At 41.5% G+C, this 17,918-nt stretch overlaps 1 long non-coding RNA gene across 1 annotated transcript; it reads left to right on the plus strand.

The window, feature by feature from the left end:
• The first annotated feature begins 894 nt into the window (after positions 1-894).
• On the plus strand, positions 895-10,502 carry LOC121511544. Its single transcript, XR_005992052.1, has 3 exons — positions 895-906; positions 4,393-4,396; positions 10,295-10,502. It is a non-coding gene; the product is annotated as an uncharacterized LOC121511544 (long non-coding RNA).
• The last annotated feature ends 7,416 nt before the right edge of the window (positions 10,503-17,918 follow it).

Raw genomic sequence — 17,918 nt, forward strand, 5'->3', positions numbered from 1 at the left:
ATTTCTTTTTGTATTGATTATCAATCATGGGAGATAACAGGGTCTGTAGTCTAGTAATCAAAATGACCTCTCCTGTCTTTCTTTAAAACAAAAAAAATTCGGGGCTTTTGATGCCTTTATTTAGAGAGGACGATGGTGGGTAAAGTCTGAAAAAGAGATGAGAAACTTGGGGATGAGATACACTATATTGCCAAAAGTATTCACTTACCCATCCAAACAATTGAAATTAGGTGTTCCAATCACTCCCATGGCCACAGGTGTGTAAAATCAAGCACCTAGGCATGCAGACTGTTTCTACAAACATTTGTGAAAGAATGGGTCGCTCTCAGGAGCTCAGTGAATTCCAGTGTGGTACTGTGATAGGATACCACCTGTGCAATAAGTCCAGTTGTGAAATTTTCTCGCTCCTGAATATTCCACAGTCAACTGTCAGTGGTATTATAACAAAGTGGAAGCAATTAGGAACGACAGCAACTCAGCCACGAAGTGGTAGGCCATGTAAAATGGCAGAGTGGTGTCAGCGGATGCTTAGGTGCATTGTGCGCAGAGGTCACCAACTTTCTGTAGAGTCAATCGCTACAGACCTCCAAACTTCATGTGGCCTTCAGATTAGCTTAAGAACAGTGGTAGAGAGCTTCATGGAATGGGTTTCCATGGCTGAGCAGCTGCATCCAAGCCATACATCACCAAGTGCAATGCAAAGCGTCAGATGCAGTGGTGTAAAACACGCCGCCACTGGACTCTAGAGCAGTGGAGACGTGTTCTGTGGAGTGGTGAATAGTGCTTCTACCATCTGGCAATCTGATGGACGAGTCTGGGTTTGGTGGTTGCCAGGAGAACGGTACTTGTCTGACTGCATTGTGCCAAGTGTAAAGTTTGGTGGAGGGGGGATTATGGTGTGGGGTTGTTTTGCAGGAGCTGGGCTTGGCCCCTTAGTTCCAGTGACAGGAACTCTGAATGCTTCAGCATACCAAGAGATTTTGGAGAACCGTTTGGGGTTGACCCTTTCCTGTTCCAGCATGACTGTGCACCAGTGCACAAAGCAAGGTCCATAAAGACATGGATGAGAGAGTTTGGTGTGGATGAACTTGACTGGCCTGCACAGAGTCCTGACCTCAACCTGATAGAACACCTTTGGGATGAATTAGAGCAGAAACTGAGAGCTGTGACTATGGAAGACTGTGGAAAGCCTTCCCAGAAGAGTTGAAGCTGTTATTGCTGCAAAGGACCGATGCCATATTAAACCCTACGGCTTAAGAATGGATGTCACTTAAGCTCATATGTGAGTCAAGGTAGGTGAGCGAATACTTTTAGCAATATAGAGTATGTGGGAAAGGAGCTGCAGGCTGGACTTGAACAGGGGCGGGCCACGCACATGGGGTATGCCCTAACCACCGGGCCAACTAAGGCCCCTCTCACTGTCTCTCTGGTAGGTTTCTGAAAGCCTCTTTTTTAGGGTCCCAGCCATTTCTGTGGGTAGGCCTGGCTGAAGCTCCATCAATACAGCTTCAAGAAGCATACATGCATGTTGAAAATACTGTGACGTCCCAGCGGGACAGGTGCTTGAAGGATGAGCGAGAAGGGGTCTGCAAACTGCATTTGCACAATACTGTTAAACAAATTACAAAGGTCAAAACAAAAATCTTGTTCTATTCTTTTAAAAGCCCCATAAGAGAAGAGAGAAGTTCAAGGTCAAAGAGACATTTTGGCAAATTTTCATCCCACCTCCACTTAGCTATAATTTGGAAATTAGCAACACAATCAGCATCTTGAATACTGTTGTGTATTCACTTTACTGCACACCATTATGTAAAAAATACAGCTGTATAATTGGCAAAAGCCTCTTATACTTCACCGTAACACTGTATTGTGAGGTTTTTATCAAAAGTAATGTGTTGTGTTTAGTATTGGGACTCATACAGGCACTTTAGAAGTCAGCTGGCTGTTTGTTGTCGGCTGCTCTGACTCCATTAATCATGTCTGGGCACCTGTTTAGCAGCAGATTGTTGTGGGGGTTGCCAGTTTTTTTCTGCGATCATGGATGCTCACAAAGCGAGAGGTGATCAGTCATAGGCTTTCTGTCAGAGCAGGCTAACAGCTCTCTGCCCAGTAATTCACGGTAGATTCACTTCTATGTGGCGGAAAGGGTTTAGAAACTTTAAAACAACTGAAACTGCAGTGCTGTAGAAAGTATTTGTCCTCTTCCTGATTTCTTATATTTTTGTATATTTGTCACACTTAAATGTTTTAGATCAAAAACAAATTTTGATATTAGACAAAGACAACCTGAAATGCAGTTTAGAAATGATGATTTTTTTTTTTTTTTAAATTCATCCAAACCCACCTGGACGTATGAGAAAAAGTAATTTGAACTACGGTGGGAGCCATTATCCACAAATGGAGAAAAACTTGAACTGTCATAAACCTTTACACGATTGTCCTGCCTGCCAACAAGAGCGCATGGACGACTCATCCAGGAGGTCAGAAAAGAACCCAGAACAACATCTAAAGACCTGCAGGACTCACTTGACACTGTTAAGGTCAGTATTTATTCATGATTAAACAATCAGAAAGAGACTGATTAAAAATGGCATCCATGGGAGAGTTCCAAGGAGAAAACCACAAAGCACACAAAACCTTGTCTCACATTGGCAAGAAGACAACTTGATGATCCCCAAGACTTTTGGGAAAGTGCTCTTTGGACTGAAGAGACAAAAGTTGAACTTTTTGGAAGATGCGCATCCTGTTTCATCTGGAGTAATACAAATCCAGTGGAACATCATACCAACAGTGAAACATGGTGGTGGTGTGATGGTCTCTGGCTGCTTTGCTGCTACAGGACCTGGAAAACTTTATGTAATTGATGGTAGCATGAATTCTGGTCCCTACCAGAAAATCCAAAAGGAGAAGCCTAGATCAGGCCGTCCTCACAAACTGAGTGACTGTGCAAAGAAGGGACGAGTGAGAGAGGCCATCAAGACGCCTATGACTACTCTGAAGGAGTTATGAGTTACAGCAGCTCAGATGGGAGAGACTCTACATGCAACAACTGTTGCCCAGGTTCTACAACAGTTAGAGCTTTATGGGAGAGTGGCAAAAAGAAAGCCACTGTTGAAGAAAACTTCACTGAATTTCAACTAGAGTTCACCAAAATCATCATGTTGGAAACCCCATGGTCAAGAAGAAGAAAGATGTTTGGTCTGATTAGACCAGAATAGTGTTTTTTGGCCATCAGACAAGATGCTATGTTTGGGAGACACCGAACACAGAACATCACAAACACACCATCCACACTGTGAAGCACAGTGGTGGCAGCATCATGCTGTGGGGATGCTTCTCAGCAGCTAACCCTGGAAGGCTTATAAAGGTAGAGTGTAAAATGAATGCAGCAAAATGTCGGAAATACCTTGAGGACAATCTCATTCAGTCTGCAAGAGAACTACAGCTTGGGAGGAGATTTATCTTCCAGCAAGACAATGACCTGAAGCATACGGTGAAAGCTACACAGAAATGGTTTAAAGACAACAAGGTGAATGTTCTGGAGTGAGTGAGTCAAAGCCCAGACCTCAGTCCAATAGAGAATTGTGATTGCAGCCAAAGGTGCATCTACTTAAAACTGACTTGAAGGGGGCAAATACTTTTTCACAGCACTGTACATCAACCTTAATGAAAATCTGACTGTAAGAGCAAAAATATATTAGGCTGCATACTCTGACCCTTTTTGGTTCACTGTCTTTTTTTATACCATATTTAATTTATCCTGATATCCCAAGACATTCATTAATCATTAGTCAGAAAAGAACGCATACCACACCTTCTGTGTATAAGCACTCAAACTTTGTTTTCAGATTTCTCATATTTCTTGACCCACTTAAAAAAAATCCAAGAGGGAGACACAATATAATTGGCTGCGCAGAAGTAGGTCATACATTGCACTTTGAAGAGTCAATTTATGGTATTTTAGAGCTGTGAAATGGAGCTTCTCTTCATCGTGAACTTTTTAGTTGTTCCCCCTGCTCTGTCTTTGGTTGTGGCTTTGATAAGGTCCTATTTTAAATCTGCTCAGTGTTGTTGAACAAACACGACATGTAGGAATCTCTCTGGAAACGGACTTCCTGAAAGAGCGATGAATATAACTTGAAAAATATCGCTGTGAGGAAATAGCTTACTGTCGTCAGTGTGGGGAAGCCCATTAGCGCCAATAATTTGCCATCATCTCTGGCTGGAAGAAAATGATGCAATGCTGCAGTAGTCTAAACTAGATCTGTGCTCCCCTCCCCCAGGAAGGATTTGTCTAATAGCAGCTGCACCAACTGAGGCTGAAAGACATTTGTCGTCTCTTACTGATATTCTCCTCTCCTCCTCGTGACTAATCCTCTGTAATCACTCTAGTCATGTATGCACATGTTTTTATTGTCCTTTTCTTGTATCAACACCACAGCAGTGAAACCTGATTTGGATGGAGTAAAAGAATGGTCGCTCTCTCTTATTCTCCTTTTCTGAGGCGTTGCAGAAATAAAAAAAAAAAAAAAAACAGCTGCCGTGTCCTGCGGCAGAGTTTGTACTGAGAGATTATACAGTGAGCCTCCCTGGCACTTGACAGGGTTTTGTAGTCTCCCACACATTTCTGGATAATATGACAGACTTGCTAATCTGACATGGTGTACACCCCTGTCACCTGATCACTTGCTGGAGTCTGATATTAAAAAGACAGCATCTCAATGACGGCGGGAGACAGGCGCTGAAAGGGAGAGACAATGCGTACGAGGAGAGAGAAAAAATGGAATGAATCCCCAGACAGATGGTGCATGCAAGATAGATAAGAAATGCAAGGCAATAAATTCACACTGGCTGTGTGTTTAGACAGACTTAAACTCACCCACTGAACTGTAGTGAAAAGCCGTATGTTTGACTGTGGTTATGAGCCCTCATAAACTTTAAAATTATAGGATAGTCTTGATCAATTGCACAGAGGGGAGTTTCTATTTTTAACCACTGGGAATGAGCAGGTGATGGATTAGGATATCTCCTTATGAGTGCAGTTCTGGAGGCTATAAAGAATTCTAATTCATTTACTTGTTGCTTGGAAACACTGAAACTCTCCACTTTCCACTCGCAGAAAATCAACCAGTTGTTTAAGTTCAATATTCAATGCTCTGGTAATATGAATCTGATGAGGCTGTTGCTATGATACTCTTTATATAATCTGAGACAAGAGGAGTTATTGTTAACATTGACAGTGCTAGGGAGAAAAGTTTTGGGCATGTTTTATGCAGTGATGAAGACTGAATCATTTTCTGGGGTGTTTATAAAACATCTTTAGCCTTGGCATAATGGCTAAGGCCATGCTAGGCTAAAAATGTTGCTTGCAGAGAAAGCGAAAAAAGGAGCACCCTCCCAACAATAAACTCCTCAAGATGCATGACAAATAAAGACATACTAGAAAAGGAGGTATCAGCACTCAAAACAGTTTGAGTGTTGACATTTCCTTTTCTAGTAATACTGTTGCTTGCCCTAACTGGGACTGTTAGCTCCAGGGTCAAAGATCCAGGCATTTGGTTATGCCGTGGATGCTGCTGTCTACTTATGGCTAGAGACTCTGGCTGGACTCCTTAGTGATGAGTCCCCTTCAGTGCAGTTTTGGAAATCTTTGGCGAGACCATGCATCAGATATGGACTTGCTTAGGAGACTGTGGCATAGACTGTAAAGTATTCAACTAAGCCTGTGTGAAGTCAGCCAATTCATTACAGTAGGCAGACTCAAACAACTTTGAAGCCAATCCATGCCGGCCTCCATATTGAAATCGCTGTCTCAACTGAACTTTGAATTCTGTCAATCAAATGAGACACGCCAACCAGCACTAATTTTCATAAATATAATCTAAACGATTGTGGTACAAGAAAATTCACCCCCCCGTACAGTAAGAGCACATGAAGACATTAGCTAATGAGACACATTTAATTTTTTAAACCAGGCTGTAAACCAGTTTATTTCTAGTGTAAAAAACCCACTTTTTAACTTGTGTATGTGACTTCTGGTGTTCCTGCCACCAGCCTCAAGTGGACACCTGCAGTTTTGCCATTTTTGTCCTCTCCGTATTGGCAATATATTTCAGGACCAGAGGTTGCCACTTGGACTGGGTCTGAGAAGGGTCAGGTTTGGACCAGGCTGCATACTTTGTGGAGGGTGTCAGCTTGGAGGGTACCTGGAGAGTTGGGACACAGGCTTGGATGACGGCCATCAGAATGCCAGAGCAGTAACAGGCAAAGGTCAACGCAGTGAAGAGCCTAACCGTCATACAAGACCTGACCTGAACTGTAAAAAATCTGGCTTGATAAGTATTGGGTGCACTTTTGATAACTTAGCTTGTTGATATAACACGTTATAGTGAGCTGTTTTGAGCTATGGAAGATATGTGCCAAGCAAACACATAGATGCAAATTTAACCAATATTTTCTGGGGGCTCAACTTAAAAAGTCGGCACATCTACTTCAGTTGGGCCAACTGAAATATATTTCACAGTGTTTGTTAGCCAGCGTCTTTTTCTGGTTTCACAGGTAGAAATGGGGCAGATAAAAATAATGCACAAAATGTCAGGCTGAAAAATATGCCAATAACCAGATAGTAAATAGTGAGCAATTACATACTAGCCTAGTATGTAACAACAACTACTACAACTAGGACAACCAGAAGACATGTTGCAAGAACCCTTTAATTAAAGGAGAGTTCTTAATTACTTAAGGTAATTTTACTACGCCCTATTTTTCATGTGGTGCATAGGTTGTTTATCTATTAGGCAGCAAGCACGTGGTTAATTAAGGTGCATGAATATTCATGATATCAATGCAGAGGACATCAAACAAAGCCTATGTCTATGGGGCAGTTAAAAGCTGCTGAAAACTAGGCAGGGATCTTTTGGCCTGGACACTCTTGAAAAAAAAGATTTTTGATCTCAACAAGGTTCCTAGTTAAAAAAGGTTAAATAAAGGTATAAGGTATTAAAGAAGCTGGAACAAGGAGAACAGCAGAAGGCATAAACACCGCCGGGTCGAGGAAAGGTCAGTGTAAAGCAGTGTTTTGGACTTCTAAAGCTGTAGTGGACATCGTTGAGTGGGTAAATCTACTCATGACCAATTCTCTGATGAAGTGGATCTGTATTAAACACAGAATCATGTTGTGCAGAACATCATGATTAATTAATGTTGGCTGTGGACACAGGTGTTAAGGATACACATGTACCTGTTTCTAGGAAACACTGGTCTACATTCAGAGCAGTTGAATGTTGTATGAACTGTGACCGAATGGTGAGGATCTGCAGTTGGGAGCTGGTTCGCTTGGCCACATCATTTTAAAAATGATGCACTATTAAAATCTACCTTGTATACTTTGCAGAACGCATGGCAACTATTCAGGCGACTCGCAGTTATAAAGAGAAGTTTTTCAGTCTGAATATGCCTTAAATTGGCAGGCATATTTGTGATGTTGGAGATGAGCCACAGGCCAGACTTAAAAAGGGAGTAGTCACATAAATGGGGCTCGACCTAACCTCTAGACCAGTGATTCCCAAACTGGGGTACTTGCACCCCCAGAGGTGCGCAAAGTGATGTAGGTAAAAACGTGACTTGAAAACAAAAAAATTAGTAGATTATATAAAAATTATTCACTTTTATTTTTATTTTTCATATTCAATTTGTATATTATTTTTTATTATTTATTATGTATACTGTCCCTTGAATACCTGTCAGGTTTCAACCAGTTGTTTCAGTAGTTAAAGTTGAAACTGGCAAATGTTTGTATTGTGAGCTTTGATAAAGGCCTGAAGTGTTGGCAGAGAGGCTGCTGGACTCGTGATGCATCTTGGAGAAGGAAATCTGTCCTGAATTGTCCAAGACTGTTATAGTAACATATGTTCAGTCAGACACCCTTCTCATTAAAACTGTGGTGAGTTTGTACTTAACAGTTTCAAGTACATAACTTCTAGAAATGTCCATTTCTTTTTTCAAAAGTGAACTGGTGTTGCTCACTGAAAATGCTGGTAAATAAGTCTATTTTGTGAGAAATAATTTACTTGAAGAGATTCTATATGTATGTTATGCATGCTAAATGTGGGAGGTGGGGGTGGCGGCAGGCTTACAGACACATTTCTTTTTCTAGCTGCTTGAGAGTAGGGGCTACATGGCTGGAGGTCAAATGTCTGAAGGGGTACAGGCTGTGAAAAGTTTGGAAACCACTGCTCTAGACCATCTGTGTCCTGGTTCTGACATTTTTTGGCTTGCTTGCATCCAGCCTTTAACTAGACTTCCTGTTTGCACATAGTGGAGCTGTATAGCAGTTCACACAAACTTTGAATTGTTGTGGGTTGTTAGGTTGGCAAGACAGAGAGGTGATGGCATACCTGCAAATTCCACATACTCTTCGTTTATAGCATTGTGCATGTTGTGTTGCAGTTTTGCTGCAAGTAAGACTGCACACCCTCAACTTTGGATTGCATTTCTGAGGCATAGTAGCTGAAAACTACAAGTTGCTTTCCCATTAGTTGGTACATTGGAAAGTTTACATTTACTAGAAAGGTGTAAAATGAATTCTTGTGGTTTTCCCCTGAAAATAATTTTTTTTGCCGATAGTATCATATTACGTCTATGGCCATCTGACGGAATAGTGCCCTGCGACTTGTCCAACAGGGTGGTTTGTAATCTTAATACAGTACAACTGACCAGATGCTTTGTACATTCTTGTTCCTGTTTGGATCAGTCTGCTCTAAGTGGAAATGACAACATGGAAAGTCTATTTTCTGATGCAAACAGACTTGGCACATATCTTAGGTGGAGCAGAGTGTAGTGGCGCTTCTGTCACGCACTGGAGACAGACCAGAGTGCACCCTGTGGAGGTGAAAGATTGACTGGAAAGGGAATGACTTTCTCCAGCGTGAGCTTTGCATGTGGATTGCTGCTCAGAGAGACAATGTGGGATTTTAGGGTTGTGTAGTCTGGATTGTGTGTGTATAATCTGGCAGTCTGAACATGTGTATCTCCAGACTAACATACTAACCATATGGATCCGTGTGTATGAATTATTCATTTGAAGAATTAGCTATGCCTGCATGCTTACTCAGTGCCACAAAACCTTTTACTGAATGACAACATTCAACCAAAGGTCGTTCTCAAGAGATAATCTCTGAAAAATGGGGTCACACAATCAGCAGAAAGAAACCAGGATGGCAGGTGGTGCCAAACTGAGTTTTGGGGGCATAGAGCAAGTGTATTGGGATATCTTGCTATTCCTCTATCTGCTGTGCTTTCCTTTCCTTGCCCCTATGGAATGAATAATCAGCCTCTTTACAACAAGGTCATAAGGGATATGAAAATCACTGAAGCTTCCTGTGAGGAATCACAAATTTGGAGAGCAGTTATCAGTGTGTTGACAGGCATGCTCTGCTGTGGTTTTGAAGTTTAAAGTCCATGGCTTCAATGAATCATGTTATGACTAAAACTGTGGGAGGAGCTGTGAGCTAAATTCAAGCTTTTCATTATCATGGCCAAGGCTCAAACTCTTAGTCTTTCACCGGCTGTTGTTTGATAAGGCTTAACAGAAACATGTATAATTGATACAGCTTACACTGTTATTGTTCTTATGGTTTCCCGCTTAACTACTGCCTACCTAAAGCTGTGGCTAAGGACAGATGGCTGTAGCTAGCAGAGGCTAACAATTTTGCTGATTCAATGTGTAGATTGTTGTTTGATTTAAGCTAAGGCTGATACAGTTTAGCTCTATGTTATTGGTAGATTGTGTCAAGTCACAGCAAAGAACTCCAGATGGGTGCCAGGGAGTGATTTCTGCAGAGAACTGCAATCAAAATGCCAAAGTTTTGTGCTGTTTATGCTTGGATCGTGTCGGCCTATGTCTTGTTTTCATCAAACAGCCCAGTTCAAAACAGTTTGTCATGGTAAACCTCAATCTTGCTGATGATTAAATAATGGCAAACATGGTGGAAAGGAAGCTTGTTGTCAAAGAGGTGCATGATCCTGTTGTTGGATGGCAAAGTTTTTGAGAATGTCGAGGCTCCAGTGACTTTTAATTCTGATGCGTGGAAACAATTTGGTTTCCTGGTGTCGAGAAAGGAGAAAAGGTGATGGGCAAACAAAAACAATCTGCAGACTCTGCCTGTGACTGTAGTGAAACACTTGATTGGGAATACGAGTTACATGAGGAGCCACTTGGCAAATCCTCACCCTGAAAAGATTCATGAAAATGTAAGGAGCAGAATACAACCAGGCCAAAAGACTCTAAAAAGAGCTTCATGGAAACTGGAGCTGGGGGGAGCCACGAAGTAGTAAACAGGAAACTCCAGGCTGGACGATGCAGGAGCAGCCTGAACGGGCCTGTCCAAGCTGGAGGGTGCAGCCGAGTCTCCAGCAGAAACAATGGGGCTGTAGGGGTCAAGGTTCACACCCACGCTGGAGGTCAGAGAGGGCTGTGCAAAGCTGGGGATGTTGAATCTGAGGGCTCTTTTGTTGAGGGCTCAACAGATAACAAGGTGTATCAGAGAATATGTCACCAAACACGTACTGCTGTTTTCACTGGTGGACAACGAAGGTTTTAGAAACATGCTGGAACCAAAGCACAAGTGTATATTTTGCAGTCTAATGTACAGTTGCACATGTTGTTATCACCAAAGTGCAACTGTTGTTGCAATGCCTATGCCACTTCTTTTCAAGTCCTCATTTGCTGTTGTTTTTTTTTTTTTTTTGATACCGCAATAAATACAGTACCATGAACTTGTTTCTGAGGTGTTATCTTACCATGAGGCATTTTTTTATCACAAGATGAGGGAGAAAAGCTGTTAAATGGGCATTACTAGCCTTTTAGCTCCTCAAGACTCTTTGTCACCCTTCCTCTGGTCAGACCTCGTGTAACAGGAGGTCTTCAGGACTAAGTAATATGTGATACTGATCATCTTCAGGCTGGTAAATTAGTTAACCTTTAGGAAAAATCACTGTTTTTAAAGTGCAGGCATCACACATTATCACTACATAACAAATTAAATCATTTTCTTTTTTTTTTTTTTTTTAAAGATTTAGTTTTGGGCCTTTTCATGCCTTTATTTGATAGAGGAAGGACAGTGGATAGATTCGGAAACAGGGAAGAGAGTGGGGAGAGACATGCAGTAAAGGGCCACAGGCCAGATTCGAACCTGCGCTGCCCACGTACATGGGTAGCACCTTAAACCACTGGCATTTCAGTGTGGACGCTGCAACCTTCCTCCTCCCCAGCCACCTCCATTCAGTTCATCAGAATCTAGTCCAGATTGTCACAGGACTTCCTCTCATCTCATCCTGCATACCTCATTGGTTTCAGCTCTTTGCAGAGTTCCAGCCTCTCAGAAGTCTACATCTAATCTGATTCTGCGTCCCTCATCAACACCAACACCAGTAGGGGGTGTCCTGTTCCTGCCATCAGCCTCACTACACTTCAAGTGCATGGAGTCATCATGATGGAGTCTAATTGCCAAAGACATAGCACATTTATCTTCCTTAAAGTTTGTAAATGAATTATGGTTGAACTTGTATTGAGTCTCTCCTGAATAAAATAAAGTTAAAACTGTGGATGTCTTATGAATGTTATTAAGATTGTGGCGGTGGCTGCCATTTATAGCACCGAGTAACTTTACTAACTTCACTAAAATAATCAGCAACACCTACACAATGTCAGCAAATCATATTTGTGTCTCAGATATTAATTCAAAGCTACAATCACTTAAACCATACAGTGACGTCAGTGAGCAGTAATTACGTCTGAAGCCATAACTCGTCATGATCATGGTTGTACCACTGTGTTGCTGTTTGTGTAAAAAGTTAATAGAGCTGATGCAAAAAGTGATTTAACACAGTGCCTGTCAAATTAAATATCATCACAGTGACCTCTCAATGATGATTATGAAGCCTGGCCTTGATGAAGGTAACTTTTCACGCCTGAGACTCTGTCTGTTACGCTGCAGCAGTACTGCTACAGTAAGCAACCTACTTTGCCTAGTTGATAGATTCACAGAAGAAGACTTTATGTGTGCTGTTATTGAAATGTGTTTGAAGTCCATAAGATACATAGGTTAGAATAAGGTCGTATATTACTTAACCCTCCCGCCAACCTCCATTATGCTTACACATCTTTTTGCTCATCGCATGCTCTTTCGCTCATTAAGGATGTCTCTGAAGTCCAAAAGCAGTGTGTTTAGAATATGTAAGACCCAGAAGACCCTGCACACTGACATTAGGCATATGGCATATTTAGAATCTGCATGCTATATCATAATGCTGCATCAGACCTTTAATGCTTGATGCATCGCTGCTAGGTTCAGGCTACATCTAAGAGTTCTCTGACCTTTTTACAGAAAAAGTAAGATGTTAAGTTTTAAGTAGGCCATCAAACTACATAGGAGGAAGATCTGAAGGAAATGCAGTACTTCTTATGTTTCTTCCATGAGAGATGATTTGTCTCCTGTTTAGCAAGAGGAAGCACCATTCGCACTACATAAAAAACAAAACATTGTAGAGTGGCAGTTACCTTTTTTTTTCCCATAAAATTCAGCCTAATCCTGCTCTGCTTTTACTGTTATTGATGGGTACCACAGTTTCACATTTGGCCAGTGCTCCCTGCCTAGAAAAACTGCAAAGAAGTTCTTCAACCCAGAGGAAGAGGAGACAGCTGTCCACGTTTCTTGCACTAGTCCATATGGACTGAGTCTCTTGATGTTATCCATGGTTTCTAAACTTAACCAAGTAGCAAGCTTTGATGCCTAAAGATAGCCACTTGAAGACTGTTGGTTTCTGACATTGGTTTCACGGTCGGGTTTACTCATTCATGACAGATTGGGGATTTGAGAAGATTTGGGTACTGACAGTGATGCTCATCAGAGTTTCAGCATTATTGTGATCACTAATGATTATTTTTGTGTCTGGGCTGTCTGAAGGTTTAATTCAAAAAGCATACAGTGTAAATGATATACAGGGGCAAAGACGCCAAAGGTGTTGTCATAGATAGATAGTCGTTTATTTTCATTGCATTGTAAAAATGCAATATAAGTATGTTTAGTAGTCTCCTCTGTAGCAGCAAACACAGCCGTCCAAGCGAAGTTAGAAATCCACAGCCTCATGTCATCCATCCTGCTGGTGAGGGAGCAGGCATCCGGGAGAAAGATGCTTGGTGGGCCAGGTTTGTGTGGGGCCACTCTTTGCATAGCCTGCAGCCCAGCTTGTTTGCCCCACTTTCACCTTCTTGCACAATGCCGTCGCTGCCTCCTCCCCACTGGCTGTAGGTGTTGTGCTGCTCTGAGTCCTCCTCCTGCCAGTCTCCGAGCGCTGTTCTCCAGATAATCTCCATCAGAAAAGATGCAAACTCAGTGGGCACGCTGTCAGTTCTGGTGTAGGCACAGGGCTTTGTTTTGCTGCTTGTGATGGAGCACCGGGCTGCTGCGTTTGTACGTGCTGCCACATGCTACCTCAGTAAGTAGCCTTCAGTAGTCTCCTGTTGATCAAGCAGTGTTTGGTTGCAGTTACTGGCAGTTGTTGTTGGCATTGAGGCTAGCCAGGAGTTGTAGTTGAGACTGAGGTCTTCTTTTCACCTTTTTTGGGTTTTTCTTAATGGAATTTTCCTGTTCTTTCTCTCAAAGGTGTCCTGGACCATCCATCTTCTTTGTTTTCACAGGTTTCAACATATGTTGTCAACTTAATTGTGAAAAACACCACAAGTCCAAGATAAAACTCAAGAGTAAATTTTTCTTGCTGCCAACTGCTCTGGTTACCAATACTCATCATCCATGCAGTTTACTCTAGTTTGGGATCTGAATGTGAGGAAAACCTTTACCCTGCATACCTTTTATTTGGAGTGTCAGGGGGTCGATTTGGAGGAGTAGGGAAGCTTCAAAAATTTTTGTTTTGATTCAGCTTGGTAGATGTCAGACGTGTTGGCACATTGGTACCAGATTTTTTTCATATTCATTTGGGGCGACTGGGGTTCAGAAGGTGGGAAAGTTTTTATTTTAAAATGCAGTCAGTTAAAAGTCGATAAATAGTGATTAAAAACTGTTGTAGTGACATAGAGCTGCGATTTCATTGTAAAAAAGGGTCATAAAAGCAATTATTTAAATTCATGTAAGGTTACAAAGAGTTAAAAAGACTTAAGTGTTACAAACAGAAACCTTCTTAAAAGATTTAAAACGCTTTAAAACAGCCTCCTGGTTGAAAGTACTCTAAATTTAAGGATTTTCCTGTCAAGAGTTGTTTATCTGTGATCTACCTGCTTAGCCTTCCTGAGAAATGCTGCCTGTGATTGATTAGTCATGCCTGTTTAGGTCGGAAGGCGGAGCTCTCTGCCATGATGCTTCATTCTCACTGAAGCTGCCTGAATGGTCCCCCTGCTTCTGCAAATGAGTTTGAACGGGATCAGTTAAAACTGATGGCCGGTCTTTGGTAGCGCTGGTTTTAAAACTAACTTACTATGTATATATGTTTATGAATAAGTGTGCTTGATCGGTTTGCTATAATTTTTTATGAGAAATACAGTTTAGATAACTTAACCTATTTCCATGTTCTGACCTGTTGACTCTAGGCTTGGCTACTATATGACGTTTTGTCGTGTAGTAAAGTGAAATACAATCTGGCATTTGTCTGGTGTCAGCACAAAGCACTTTATTCTGAAATTTAACCTAATTTTTTGATTTGGTTTCAGCAAAACTCACTGCCTTGCTCAGTCTTCTCCATGCTTAATTGATATGTAGTGGTCAAACATCCAGCAAAAATAGAAGTCCTGCAAATTTGCTGCACAGGGCTGCAGGCTGCCTAAGCCATGACAACACACATCTGGTGGGATTTTGGGGTTAGTCTGGACTCTCCCCCTGGGACCAATTTGCCTTGGGAGACCCTAACAGGGGCTAGCACCCTTGACAACATAGCTCCCGAGTTCACAGGGACACACAAACCCTTTACCACAATAAGGTGGTGGTTCTTGGGAAGTATTTTTTCAAGGTTATTTTAATAAAGTAATTAAACAAGTAATACAGACATTTTTACAAGTAATGACTAAAAGTGGTCAAAAAGAGACTCCAGAGGAAAGTAGCTGGGCTAAGCCTTAATGATAAGGTGAGAAGCTCAGACATCCGAGGGGAGCTCTGAGTAATGCTGCTGCTCATTAGCACCAAAAGCAGTTAGTTGAGGTGGTTTAGGTATCTGATCTGATGCCTTCTTGTCGCCTCCCCTGTGGAGCTCTTTCAAGGATGTCCAACTGAGAGGAAACCTTGAAGCAGACCAAGAACTCGCTGGGGGGATTATCAATCCCACCTGGCCTCGGAATGCCTTGGAATCCCTGAAAAAATGTTGTTGGGGAGTAGAATGTCTGAGATGACTTACTCATCCTGCTACCACCAAATCCTGGCCCTGGATTAGAGGAAGAAAATGGGTGGATGGAAGAAATAGTGGATGGATAGATGGATCCTTTAAAATGCAGGAAAAAAATACTTTAATTCTTTCTGTGCACAATAGCTCCATAACTAATGATAGTTGCATTAAAGTAAAACATTTATACAGTATTTAGTTACTTCCAAGTCATTCAGATGCATATCTGTTTTCCTGATCACTGGAAAGTTTTGCATGACATCTTTTCCAAATAGTTTGACGCAGTTATTAACAACTCTCAGCACTGGCCTCTTCTTGCTGCTTGCATAAGACTCTGCTGTGCCTGAAAATACTGCCCTTGGACACTTATTGGTTCTGTCACTTTCTCACAGAGCCCAGTCTGTTCAGATGGAAGCTTTGCAAGATGGATTTCCCAGTGAGAAACACAGAAATGGGTGAATCCATCTGCTTAGCAAGGTTACAGCAGTGTTGGACTGGGGAGAAAATTTAGCCCAAGCATTTTGCAAACAAGCCTCTTACAACTGGTTGACTACAAAAAAAATTTACTATGAGCCAATCAGGAGGAGGCGTGACTGGACCAGCCAACTATCATTATAAGACAGCCAGTGGTCCACTACTCCTGCTCAGTGGATTAGTGATTTGCAAAGAAAAAATTAAAGATAAATCATCCAACCCTAAAGGGCATCGGCCCACCAGGAAAATGTCTTGCATGCTGCGTTATTGATTTACATAGAAAGGGGACAATTTTCCCCTGATGGCTGCATAATAGCTCATTTAACCCTGCATAAACAGCCCCATGCAGAGACACTGTAGGAATGTGCTGTTGCATGTGTTTTGTGAATCAGAGGCTTTCTTTTAGACTTCTTTGCACACAGGTGCAAAAGTTCCCAACTCTTTCTGAATCAGGCCTGTAGTGTGTAGGGAAAAAGATGTACAACACATTGGCAGTTATGCAAACCCAAAATGCATCAATTATGTCATGATGCTTTAATTTTTATTCATCTTTATAAGCAATCCATTTTGTCAACATTTAGCCAAGAATTTCTAGTCTAACATCCACTGATCACTTCATTAGGTATACCTGTACAACTGCGCATAATCATAAATATCTAATTAGCTGATTAAAGTGGTAGCAACCAATGCATTTAAGCATGTAGAAATGTTGGAGCTGAGCATCAGCGCGGAGAACAAAGCTGATTTAAGTGACTCTGAAATAAGTACTATTACTGCTACTAAATGGAAAAGAGCTAAAAATCAGTAGTTGTCCCAGAGGCCATAGTGAGGCCTGTGGTTTCTGAGAACGCTTTCATTTTAATTTCATCTTTACACGATTCCTTTCTCTAAAAAAATAAACTAGGATGAGAGATGAGCAGTGCTGTCATGAGGCGGAGTTATACACTCAGTTCTTCAGAGTTTAACAGTCATTTAATCAGGATCACAGTCTTAATCCCCCTCCAGTGTAACAGAGCAAAACTGTGCTACAAAAACAATGTCTGGCCCATTTAGCTCATTTCGAAAGGCAAGATCAAGTTTGTCTCATAAGTTAAAAATTCATTTTATGTTGTCTCCTCCTCTACCCTGCAGGGGCTTTCAGAGTTGGATGTTTCAATTATACAAAATTGAAATCTTATGAATTTCTAAAGAGCTTTGAAAGAGTTTCCTCAATGCTACTTTCTTTCATTCTTTCTCTGTATTCATCATCTTAAATGTTGATTGTACTTGTGTCGGTGTTGAGCCAATCCCAACGCTACACACATTCATACAGTATGTAGAATCCAGCAAAGCCAGGATTTTTACAGTTGTAACAGTTCATTTTAGTGCCTCCCTGACACAAGATGTCTAGATCGCTACATAAGAAGGCACAAACTGTTACTGACACCTGCTGTACCTCATTTCTGTTTTGTGCTTATTTGTGATGGACCCCAATTATTCTCCACACCGGCTGCATGATTTGTTATCTAAGCTCCCTGTGTAATATACTCTATCCCCAACATCCCTACCATTGAGGCCCCACAAGACATTATCGATACACAGATTTGCCCCTCTGCTCGTACTGTGCTTACTTATTTTAAACTAAGAGTTCTGTTAAATTAAATTCAAACTCCGTGAGGAGATTTTACTACCACAGTTATTGTTCCACAGATAAACTTCACATAGTGAGGGGAAAAAAAGTAATTATGGTGGCCTTCTTAGTTAATGCTGTGAGAGATTCCAGGATGCAAAGCCAGTAACTTCCCTCTTGAACCAACTTTGTTATTCCATTATGTGAAATCTATTCACACATCAAAAACAGGGGTTTACTGTTCAGTAAAGTCCCCCTGTGCAGTGCAGATTAAGTTAGTTAGAGACTTCAGTTCAAAACAAGATGTAAGCAACGTCGGTGATGCTGAGCAGTGTGTCTCTGTTCATCATCTATGGTAATTTTCTCAAGTGAGAGCCCCCCTGGTGGTGCAGTTTACATACTGGGGATCAGTGCTGAAAGTGACTAAAATATGACAAAAGAGACTTTAAGG

Source organism: Cheilinus undulatus, linkage group 6 (genome assembly GCF_018320785.1).
Source record: "Cheilinus undulatus linkage group 6, ASM1832078v1, whole genome shotgun sequence".
In the NCBI taxonomy this organism is placed as follows: Eukaryota; Metazoa; Chordata; class Actinopteri; order Labriformes; family Labridae; genus Cheilinus; species Cheilinus undulatus.